Genomic DNA, 9,497 nt, shown 5'->3' with positions numbered 1-9,497 from the left:
ATTTCTAGCTTCCAATAAATAGTTTTGAGCCTTAAATGCATCTATGCCATTGTAACCAGCAGTTTTGGCAACTATTATGAAGGGCAGTCTTAGAAAATTATAGTCAATCTTTTTAGCATTTCTTATAGTCCTAAAGATTCACACAAAACATAAACATTTGACACTTGAAAAATTCAAGGGTTAGGGATGCTGTCACCCCTCACCCCACAGTTGAAAATCCACATATAATTTTTGATTCCTCCAAAACTTTAGTCTTCTGTTGACCAGAAGCCTTAGTGATGACATAAATACCAGTTAAGACATATATTGTATGTTACATGTATTATATACTGTATTCTTATAATAAAGCAGCCTAGAGAATAGAAAATGTTATTAAGAAAATCATAACAAGGGGTGCCTGGGTGGTTCAGTCAGTTAAGTGTCTGACTTTTGATCACAGCTCACATCATAAGCCCAGTGTCATGGGATCGAGCCTTGAGTTGGTCTCTGCACTGAGCATGGATCCTGCTTAGGATTCTTCTCTCTCTCTCTCTCTTTCTCTCTCCATCTCCCTCTCCCTCCTTTATTCCTAAAGGATATTTTTATTGGATATAGAATTCTGTGTTGATAGGTCTTTTCCCTCAATACTTAAACAACATTATGGCTCTTCCTTCTAGCCTCCATGGTTTCTGAGGAGAAATCTACTGTTATTTGAACTGTTATTCTTCTAGAGATGAGGTGGTAACTGTTGATTTTCTTTTCTTATTGAAGTTTGGATTTCCTGGTTCTTGTTTTGACAGTGATTTTTAATTGTAATCTGGACATTTTGGATACTCTGTAATGAAACTTTGTTCTCATTTAAATCCCTTGTTTCAGTAGGTCTTCTCTAACACTGTGCAAGAATTGAAAAGGAGGTGCCATCTAAATACTGTCAGGTAGAGATGGAAGACCAATTCCCATCAGTCTCTGTTGTCACTTCAGTGAGGAGAGTCACCTCATTGCTGGGAGGGTGTGGAATTTCAGGTTCCCCAGTAGGTCTCTGCTGACACCATCTAGCAGTAGGGGAAGGGATGCCTCATTATCACTCAGAGGAGTAGAAGTCTAGGTTTATCGTGTTCTGTCTACTGATAGGAGACTGTTGACACCTGGAAGGATAGAAAGTCCAGGCTCCCTACTTGGCCTTCTCTGATATCCCAGGGCAGAGTGGGGTGTGTGTGTGTGTGTGTGTGTGTGTGTGTGTGTGTGTGTGTGGTGTATGAGGGGGGTGCCAATTATAATGGGGTAATAAGGAGTAAATTCTAGCCTTCCCTTGTAGCCTTTGATGATGTGTGTAGGTCCAGCTTTTCCCATGGTGTCAGGCTGGAGCAGGGCAGTTATTGTCTCAAAGTTTTCTGCCTTCCCCTCTCCTGGCCCTTTGGCTGAAGAAAGATTTTTTTAGGGCTTTTTGTTTACATTTATTAGTGTTTCTAGGTTGTAGGGTTCTCTAGCACCCAGTGTAGGCATGTGAAACAAAAAGAAAACATAGAGAACTTACTTCTGTGTTATTCCTTGGGTCTCAAAGTCTTCAGCTAATTTCTCTTCTTCTCTTTACTTTTCAGAGTCTCCGCATGTTTCTTTAACATATAATATCCAGGGTTTTTAGTTATACTTAGCAGTAGGAATAGGGACAATTGTGTCTACTACATGGTATCCAGAACCGGAAGCCGTATAAATGCCCTTTTAAATTTCTGTTTTTGTATATATTTTATACCAGTCATATAACAATAACATAATAATACATATATTAAGTTACAAATAAGTATACAAACATATATATCACATGCTTAATTTTTTTTTAATGGGTGCATAGCCAAATGCAGATCACAGACCACTGGTGTAATCAAAACAGTATGGACTCATTTCTTGGCTTGGCACTTCTACTAACTTGTGTGATTTGGAGCATTTCTTTTTTCACCTCTAACATGAAGCAATTTAGTAACATCTTTAATACCACATCTACCTCTAGTATTTGACAAACAATAACAGGTGGTATTCTTTCCAAAAGATATAAAATACTACATGAAAATTGTTTTCCTTACTTATGGTTCCTTTAAAGCATTTTCTAAATCCTGAAAAATTTTCATTCCCTCAAGGATAAAATTTTATCCAATTTGTATTATAATAACTTAATCAAGATTGATCTCATAAATGTAATTGTTACTCCAAAACAGCAAAATAGATTTGATTAAAAAGAGTCTATTCTTCTAATTTTCTGTGAATTGTTAAGTTCAGGGTTGCATTATCTTATTAAGTAACTTAGTATTTTTCCTTGACATTTTTCAGTAATATACTCCTCTCCCACACTTTTTGGATGGAACTAAAAGGTCAAAAATTGGTAAGAGAGGCTATTGTACTCTGTGCCTAGTGGTCTAAAAAAATAGACCATTGTCTTTTGTGCTTTGTATGTATATGTAAAATATATTCACTCTGCCCTAGCACATTATATGCTACTATCTTGGTTTGTTAGTGCTGCCATAACAAAATACCACAGACTAGATGGCTTAAGCAACAGAAATTTATTTTCTCACTGTTCCAGAGGTTGGAAGCCCACCACAGTCATGCTAGCAGGACTGGTTTCTCTTAAGGTCTCTTTGGCTTGCAGATGCCTGTGTCCTTGCTGCCTTTTCCCATGATCATCCCTCTGGGCATGCATGCCTCTAGTGGCTCTCCATGTTCTTTTAATTTCTTCTTATTAGGTCACAGTGAGATTGGATTAGGGCCCACCCTAACAGCCTCTTTTTAACTTAATGGCCCCATCTCCAAATACAGTCATCTCCTGGGGTACTGGGGGGTTAGGGCTTCAACATATGATTTTTTTTTAAGTTTATTTATTTTGGGGGGTGGCAAAGAGGGAAGGAGAGAGAGAGAGAGAGAGAGAGAGAGAGAGAGAGAGAGAGAGAGAGAGAGAACAAATGTGGCATGGGCAGAGAATGAGGGAGAGAGAGAATCCCAGTCAGGATCCACACCCGATACAGGGCTTGATCTCACAAACCATGAGATCATGACCTGTGCTGAAATCAAGAGTACAGCGTTTAACTGACTGAACCACCCAGGTGCCCAAACATATGAATTTTGGTAGTGGTATAATTAAATCCCTAATAGCCACATTTACCATTCTGTTTTAAAAAAATGAATTCTACAGGTTAAGATTTTGAGATGAGTCTGAGAAGAACTGTTTTACGATGACCATAGTTTAAGTTTGGCTAACACAGTGAAGTGCTGTGTGTGTGGGTGTCTGTGTGTGTTTGTGTGTGATATTTGTTCAAAAGCAGCTAGCCATTCCCAGGTTGTTTCAAGGCTGTGCTTCACAGTTATGCAGTTTAACAGTATCTAAGAATACAGATCAGTTAGAAATATTATACTGACATAAGTTGGGGATGAACCAAACAAATTTTCTAGGCAAAATAGAATAGTATTGTTTAATTAAGTTTTAAACTGAAGACTGGATTATTTAATCAATTGTGTCCTTACTCCATGATCTATGACTTAATAGTTATCAATTCATTATGTTGTATACCTGAAACTAATGTAACATTATGTGTCAACTATACTTTAATTAAAAAAAATACAAAAAATAAAAGTAAAAGTAACCTATAACTTTCTAAGTTTGAATATTGGGATCAGTTTGTTTGTTTGTTTGTTTGTTTATAAATGTTTTTTAAATTAATTTTTGAGAGAGAGACACACACAGTGTAAGAGGAGGAGGGACAGAGAGAGGGAGATAGAATCCAAAGTAGGCTCCAGGCTCCGAGCTGTCAGCACAGAACCCGATGTGGGGCTCAAACCTACGAACCTCGAGATCATGACCTGAGCTGAAGTTGGATGCTCAACTGACCAAGCCACCCCGGCGCCCCTGGGATCGGTTTTTAAAATAGAAAGTTTTCATTTGGGGCTCAGTTGATTAAGCGTCTGACTTCAGCTCAGGTCATGATCTCCTGGTTCATGGGTTTGAGCCGTGTATCCAGCTCTGTGCTGACAGCTCAGAGCCTGATCCCTGCTTGGGATTCTGTGTCTCCCACTCTCTCTCTGCCCCTCCCCAACTCGTGCTCTGTCTCAAAAGTAAAAAAAAAAATTAAAAATTTTTAAAAATTAAAAAAATTCTTAAAAAAAAGAGTTTTCATTTAACATAACTTAGTAGGTTTTAAACATTTAAAAAAATTTTTTTTCAACGTTTATTTATTTTTGGGACAGAGAGAGACAGAGCATGAACGGGGGAGGGGCAGAGAGAGAGGGAGACACAGAATCAGAAACAGGCTCCAGGCTCGGAGCCATCAGCCCAGAGCCCGATGCGGGGCTCGAACTCACGGACCGTAAGATCGTGACCTGGCTGAAGTCGGACGCTTAACCGACTGCGCCACCCAGGCGCCCCTTAAACATTTTAAATGTCCTTTTTTCCATCTGCTTTTGAACCATGTGCTTATCGTTTTTAAAGTACTATACTTTAACATTAAAATCAGATTGGCACGTAGATTTCCAGCCAATTAACAAAAAGTATGGTTGGAAAGTAGCAAAGCAAATACTTTACAATTTCATTTGTCAGTGATATTTCATGAAGTTAATTAATTTCTGTCATAATAAAATACAGTAAAAATATATGTATATATTTATATTCTATTACTTACTTTCCAAATATAGCATACATCACTGTTTTGATTTCTGACAGCAGAGCTGATGTTCTCCTGAGGTGTCAAATTTGATTTGAATATTCAATTAAAAAAAACCTGTAAAATGTCTTGCTACTTTAAAAAATGGGTTTTTAGATTTTATGTCAGCTAAATGTGTTTCACCATCATGAATTCTTTGAAATTTTGTGCATCTTTAAATTATTCTATTTTAATACCCGCTAGATATAATCCTTGTTAGCAGAGTAAATCCCTCCTACAATTTATTAGTCTTATTCATATTTTTTCTTATAACTACATTTCTAAATCTTTATTTCAATTTATGAATATATTTTCTGCCCAAGTAATAGTGCTATTATTCACATTAAAAAAATGTGTCAGCCAAAAGAAAGAAAGAAAGAAAGAAAGAAAGAAAGAAAGAAAGAAAGAAAATATTCAACTATGTGGAGTCACAAACCATATTGTAGAATATTCTGCAGCCATCACAAATGTTTCTGAAAAATATTTAATGACTTCAGACTAATACTTGGTGTATTAAATTTAAAAATCAGATAAACAACAATATTTTAATATGATTCCACTTAATGTTAACTCTGAGGAGATTTATAAATATTTTTTTAATTTACATTTTTGTTTTCTCCTAATTTTTAAAATTAACATGTATTACTTTTATAGTCAGGAAAATAACAATACATGTTATTCCACGCTGAGGTGGTTGATTTTTGGGAACCCAGGCCATTAGATTATGCTAACCATTTATTTTTTGGAGGCATTTTAAACTCAAGTCATTGATTCATTCAGTAAACAGTTATTGAACTATTACCAAGTATCAGCATCTATTCTATGTCAGGTATGGTTCTGGAGACACTTGAGGAGGGGTATGTGGACATGGTTATAAAATGCTTCCCACAGGTATAGGATGTAAGCAAAGTCAATACTATGTGATGGGTGCTAGGGTAATAGCCCTAAGAAAGTCCTATAAGCATATCTGCGCACAGTGCTAACTATGCCAATCTGCGTGGGTCTGCCTAGATCACAAGAATAGAATTTGTCTGAACCTCATTAACCGAGTCCCACAAGGAAATGTCTGTCTGGGGGCGCCTGGGTGACTCAGTCGGTTAAGCATCTGACTTGAGCTCAGGTCATGATCTCGTAGTTCGTGGGTTCAACTCCTGTGTTGGATTCTGTGCTGACAGCTCAGAGCCTGGAGCCTGCTTGGGATTCTGTGTCTTCCTCTCTCTCTGTCCCTCCCCTGCTCCTACTCTGTCTCTCTCTCTCTCAAAAATAAACATTAAACAAATAAAAAAGAAAGGAAATGTCTGTCTGATTTAGAGTTGGTTTCTGTGACTTGGGCTTTTAAATAAATAGGGTAGATATAAAAGACTACTACCTTGCAAAAAGTGTTTGTAAATTTTTAATCTTCAAAGTGTAGTTGAACAATTTATTCCAAAAGCTCATTAATAAGTATTTATTCTGTATTTATAAGTATTATATAAATATTATATAAATAAGTATTTATTCTGGTACTAAAGGATAGAAGGTAAATAAAACAAAGAGTCCTGCTCTCAGGAAATTTAGAGTGTATGTAAATCAAGAGTTTTTCCATATCTTGTATAATATGGACACCTGTGATAATTTCATCTAAAATTTTTGTTTAAAATATGATAATATTGAAATCATTATTTTAAAAAAAATTTTTAATGCTTATTTTTGAGGGAGAGAGAGAGAGAGTAGGAGCAGGTGCCCCTGAAATCATTATTATACTATGTATTAACTAACTTGAGTTTAAATAAAATAAAATAAATAATAATAATTAAATAAAAAACATAAAATCAGACAATAAGAAAGAGGAATGCATTGTTTTCTCTCTTTTGTTTTGCCTATGAAGAAAGTTAAAGCTAAATGTTACAGTAGAAATTATGGATATTAGCTAAAATGTTTGTGCTACTTATTTATTTTGATTTTTCCATTCATTAAAACAGTTTGTTTTTTGAAAGGACACAGATGACAAATCATTAATTAAAATCATGTAAATACTTTTTATCACCTAATTATGAAGTATTTAATATTCTATATAAAAATAAAGAAAATATATTTGGTAAAGGAAATAAAGGTTAAGATGACTCTTCCTCATTGATGATTTAAATTGTTTATTTCTCCAAAGCAAGCAAAATTTATTTCAGTAACTAAATTTTTAAAAAGTTCAACTTGTGGGGTGCCTGGGGTGGCTCAGTGGTTAAGCATCTGACTTCAGCTCAGGTTATGATCTCACAGCTTGGCTCATGAGTTTGAGCCTGGCATCAGCATCTGGCTCTGCTGTCTGTGCAGAGCCCGCATTGGATCCTCTGTCCCCAGGCTCTCTCTGCTCCCCACCCCATGCATTCTCTGAAAAAAAAAAAAAAAAGTTCAACTTGTAAGGTCAGATATAGATGACCATATATTGAAATAAAGAGAAGACAAAGATACATTGGACAGTCATAGGATAGCTGTTGCATGGACAAACTAACAAGCATTTAAATCCCATTATCTACACTTGTCCACTTTGGCATTCAACCAGAGAAGCAAAGTGCAAAGGTTAAGGAATTCTAGAATGTTCTTCTTTCATACAAAAGAGTATGTACATAATTTTTTTCTTAAGTACATTCTCAAATCGAAAATGTAATGATTTTTTATTTTTCAGTTTATGAGGACTTCACTTTTCCTAGGCAGTCTGGTTGACAGAACAAAACAAAATATATTTATGAAAAGGACATATGATATTACATAAATATAAATAATTTATATATTTAAAATAAATAAGTTAATATTTAATCAAGAAGTAAATATTCTACTTAATGCTGTGTGAGACAGAGATTTTTAGTTTTGAATACATGTGAGATTAAGTGTGTAAATAATTCAATTTAAAGATAGTAAAGTATGGGAAAGGAGGTTTACTGTGGTTGCAACAATATGGCTTTTTAGGTTTGTATGTTTGAGGATAAGAATTAATAAAGAAAATGCAGGATGATGGTTAGATAAAATATGGATTCAATTCCATAAAAATGACCTCATTTTAATTTTGCATCTTTTCATCCTAGTGCCATACAAATTTTACAGTAATATGTGAATTTTAGAAATAATTCCATTTAAAATTTTTCTAAGCCAAGAAAAGCAAATTATTTTTTCTCAAACTATTAAAACTATTTTTCCTGGTTGTGTCACTAAGAAGTAAATCTGCCAGATTCTTTCCCTTAAAAATTTCATTTTCCAAATCAAGCATCAGAAACCACACAGAAGAAATTTCAGCTCAAAAATTTTTTTTTCCAGGAAGGAACCCAAAAAGGAACTTTGGATTAATGGCACCTCATTTATTCTTTCGTGCTTTATAAATTTAGTCCGTGCTTTATAAAATGGACTGAATAAAATAATGTTGAATCTCACAAAATGACATGTACGAAGAATAAATTAGGTTATGGAATATTATCAACTAATGGAATGTATTTGATAGTCATAGCTGGAACATGTTAGGCTATGACAACACATAAAATCCAATAAGAAGGAAGGAAAAGTTTGTATCCCTGGAACCAATGGGGCTTGAAGCCAGGATTAGAAGAATTGCATCTTTATAAAAAGAAATGTGCTACTATTAATGTTTTCTGAATTTGAATGTTGGATTGACTTAATAAAAGCTGATGTGCACAATTAAAGTTGGCAATTGTAAGCAATAGCCTTTGAGTATATTTAAGTTCAAGGAAAGAGTGTTTTATTCTGTTTTCTGTGGGGAACCTGAGTAAATTTTATACCTTGGAGCCAGCAGATTTTAGTTCTTATTAGAACAGCAGAGTCAAAGTAATTATTGTCCAGGAAGGAATGATGTTCCGGGAATCGAGTCTAGCAACAACAAAAAAATGGTATAACAAAAATGTAAACATAGGTATCTTGCGTGTGTGCAAAGTAAAAGCTTCAATATTCGCACAATAAATTTTATTTTTTTTTTAAATTTTATTTATGTATTTTGAGAGAGAGAGAGAGAGCACGTGTGAGGGAGGGGCAGAGAGAGAGAGGGAGAGAGAGAGAATCCCAAGTGGGCTCTGCACTGGCAGCACAGAGCCTGATGTGGGGCTTGAACTCATGAACCTGTGAGATCATGACTTGAGCTGAAACCAAGAGTCAGACGCTTAACCGACTGAGCCACACAGGCATCCCAGGAATGACATTCTTTGTATATGACAATCTCTCATTTATTAACGTGTAGAGAAGGAAAATATTCAGAAAGAAAACATACAAGTGACCAATAAGCACATTAAAATATTTAATCTCTCATAAGTAAAAATTAAAGTGAAAAATTCAATTTTTGCCTATAAATTAATTATTAAGGGGGTGGGAGAGTGTTTAAAAACCTAAGACTTTTTTTTTTCAAGTAAGCTCTATGCCAAAGATGGCTCTTGAACTCACTGCCCCAACCCAAGAGTAAGAGTCACAGGCTCTACTGACTAAGCCAGCCAGGTGTGTCCAAAACAGCATTCTTATGTACAGCAAGTACTTGCTTTTAGGTTAAAATAATCTTTATTTATTTGTATTCTTGTTCATATAACTTGTATCTATTTTTGTTCATTCTCTTTGCAGATCTATATTCATCTAGAAGTTAACATGTGATCACATTGGTGTCTGAGTTTAGTCCTCACCTGGATCATTATGATTTTATAGTTGAAAGCTTGTCTTCAAAGGCCTCCTGTCTTTTTTAGGGTCTGTAACTCTACAATCCCACCTGTTTTTTCTCTGCATTTTTAAAATCTGCTTTCTTAAAGAACAGATCAATTTTATTTTTTTTCTTGATGAACTAAACATGTCCCCCCCTTTTGTATTTCCCATGAAAAT

The sequence above is a fragment of the Felis catus genome, chromosome B3 (assembly GCF_018350175.1).
Source record: "Felis catus isolate Fca126 chromosome B3, F.catus_Fca126_mat1.0, whole genome shotgun sequence".
In the NCBI taxonomy this organism is placed as follows: domain Eukaryota; kingdom Metazoa; phylum Chordata; class Mammalia; order Carnivora; family Felidae; genus Felis; species Felis catus.
Note: the sequence above shows the minus strand (reverse complement) of the source record.